The sequence below is a fragment of the Gopherus flavomarginatus genome, chromosome 2, assembly GCF_025201925.1.
Source record: "Gopherus flavomarginatus isolate rGopFla2 chromosome 2, rGopFla2.mat.asm, whole genome shotgun sequence".
Taxonomy (NCBI): Eukaryota; Metazoa; Chordata; order Testudines; family Testudinidae; genus Gopherus; species Gopherus flavomarginatus.
Genome location: NC_066618.1, coordinates 204,967,959 through 204,970,981, shown reverse-complemented (window position 1 = coordinate 204,970,981; position 3,023 = coordinate 204,967,959). Strand labels below are relative to the sequence as shown.

Genomic DNA, 3,023 nt, shown 5'->3' with positions numbered 1-3,023 from the left:
CACCCAAGAGAGATGGTGACTAGGAGTCTGAAACCTAATGTGGGTGCTGTTGAGGGACCACATGTGTGTGCGGGGGGAGTACAGAATTTAGGTACAGTTACTGCGAAACTGTGACATTCATGATGCATCTTTTCTTCTTGGAAAGTATTTTATTGGCATAAAGAAGAGAACAGTAGGTGGGGGGACTTTTGTGTTATGACCCAGGGAAGTGTCTATTCCCAAGCCTCAAACTGCTGTATATAGTACATTACATAGACCTCAAGAAATATAACTCAGTAGTGACCTAGATAACGCAGTGGTGTTGGATTTCTAATTTTTAGTAATTATTTTTAAGACAGGATTCAAATCTATTGCAAATTACAAGAGTATAAACCTACATCTCTTTTTTTAGTCATCTGTATACTTTGTCAACCCAGTAGGATCCAAAACACCAAATTTGATGCAATTGCCACCACCTCCTTTAAGGGGCTGGGTGTGTGTGTGTGTGTGGGGGGGGAGATGTGTTGCTAGCTCTGCCATACATCAGAAAGGAGGTGGATTTACAGAACAGCAGGGAACCTCAGAAGTCATCAGCCATAATCCACACAACCTGCCCGTAGCCTGAAATGATACTATACCTTTACTTTGATGTACACTAACAGTTGTGACACTGAATAGAATTGATTTTTTAAATTGCATTTCCATGAGACATAGTACACTAATATAGCCTCACTATTATTTCTTTACTTCATTCCTATTTTATCATACATGCTTTATCATTGCAAGCTTTAATTAATTTGCATTAAATTGGTTTTATATGACCTGCAAGAGGTTTTCTCACTAACTTAGTTGCACTTATATGTCCAATTATCTAGGTCTCAGGAAAGTATAATGAATGCTACATACTAATGAAGAGAGAAAAAAAGGACATTTCTATTTTAAAATAACATGATTTATCAGAAATGTTTAAATTAAGCCAAATCTATATTTTGGCAAAATAAGATATAAGGATAGTCATCATATCAAGGCAATACTTGCTATAACTAACAGTGAAATGAATTGTACTCACTCATAGACCTCACAATAAGATGACAATGAGGCACAACAATAAACATTTCCCTACACCTGGCAAGAATAATCATTTCTTACAGATAAGTGTCTGGCTATGTTGGGGAAAGGTTACATCCCCCACTTCCCATCTGCTGCCCTTTTGTACAATTACCAGCAGTCACTTTGTAAAATGTTAAAAGCACACAAAGAGTGCTAGTATATTGCCCCAACAATTAATTTTGAGAAATGTTTTAATGATCGTGCACGTAGATAGCACCTGGCATCGCAACAGATTCCCAAGGTACTTTACAAACTTTTGCTAACTGATTGGATGCATAAGGATCACATTATCCTCAATCTGAAATAGTTACCAACAGGTTCTTTAGGCAGTAAAGAACTAGGTGATTGGCTGTATAGGACAACATACATGATGTCTGGACCTTACCCCAAGACCCCAGAGGAAAGGGCAGCTGCTGCTAAGAAATACAACATGAGGGTGGAGGACTATGAGGACTATGAGCCACATCCGGATGATGGCATATGGTATAGTGATTATCCCAAACTTCCTGACCGATCTCATCATGAAAGAGACCCCTGGTATCAGTGGGATTACCCTGTCTGAGACAAAACTGGGGAGAGCCAATGCACTGGCACTTTGACATGTTTCTCTGGACCCGGGTTGACACATCCCCCACTGTGGTACACTGGTACACTATGTGCAATCACTTCTTCCTCTTTATTGGCTTCATGCTGTTTATGTTCTGGCTTGGAGAAATGTACTCATCCTACATGCCTGTGGGACTGGAGCAGTATCTTTACAATTACGTGTACCTGGAGCAAGGGGGCGATCCCAGAAAAGAGTCCCCAGAGGGAAAGAACTATGAAATCTGAAAGATGCATGGAAATGTAGCTCTTCTCCAGAGTGTTCACTGCAGGATGCATTAACCACTTGTTCTCTTAGACATTCACTCTTAATGAAATATATTGTGAAAACTCTTGTGGCGGATTTCTTTTCTTTGAAGAGGCAATAAAGTGGGCACTACTCATGTATCTGCAACTTTGGGTACCTAACTATCTCTATATGCCAAAGTCAGTTGCACTTAGGCACCTAATGTTGCTTTTTAAAAATAGTACTCAGTTATTTTTGGAAAATGTAGCCTAGATTTTATTTCAAATTTAAATAGAGTGACAAAATCAAAATAGAGTCTTTAAATGATTTCCAAATGCTGATTTGGGAAAATTAAAAAAAAAATAGTGTTCAAAAACTTTTCACCTTGACCTGCATTCATTTGGAGAGCTTGTTGGATTTTGCTCAGAATGCTTTATTAAAAAATGAAACATAATAAAACAAAGCCAACACACACAAACACACCACAGTGACCTTCAGCAGACATTCAACAGAACCTGACACAATTCTGATTGAAGAAAGATTGATTCTCTAAAGTTTGAGTGGTCAGACATGCACTGAATTTGTTGAGGTTCATTGCAACATCCTAGAAAGTATTTCCAGCCCTTTTATCCTAATGAGCTTATTAGTAAAAGGCTGAAAGGATCACAGATTGTCTATCAAGAAAGATTGTCAGTCACACACTGTTAGCAACTCTGCTGTGATTTATACACCAGGCGCATAAAGAAAATGGTGCTACAAATGGAGTCTTATTGTGCCCCACAGTCAGTGCGGTAACACAAAATAAAACATGCAGCACAAAGGCCCTCATGTTTAGAAGGAGAAAAATAAGTTCTGGATGAGGAAATCATAGAAAATTAGATGGAATGGTACCTTTCTCCTGTTGTTTCCTCCAGTGATAATTATATCTCATAAGAAAAATTGAGTTACCTGCAGTAGTAATAGCCATGGTCAAAAATGTGCTATTAAATGCCATTGAAAAGAAAAAAATCTCAAACTTAGCTCAACTGCTGTTAGCAAAAAGCATTTTCTAAGTTCTCTTCATTCAATATATCGAGGCATGACAAATTCACACTATAGTTTTAGA

The 3,023-nt window shown here is 38.1% G+C and overlaps 1 pseudogene; it reads left to right on the top strand.

The window, feature by feature from the left end:
- Positions 1 to 1,456: 1,456 nt before the first annotated feature.
- Positions 1,457 to 1,938, top strand: LOC127044260 (NADH dehydrogenase [ubiquinone] 1 beta subcomplex subunit 8, mitochondrial-like; annotated as a pseudogene).
- Positions 1,939 to 3,023: the final 1,085 nt, after the last annotated feature.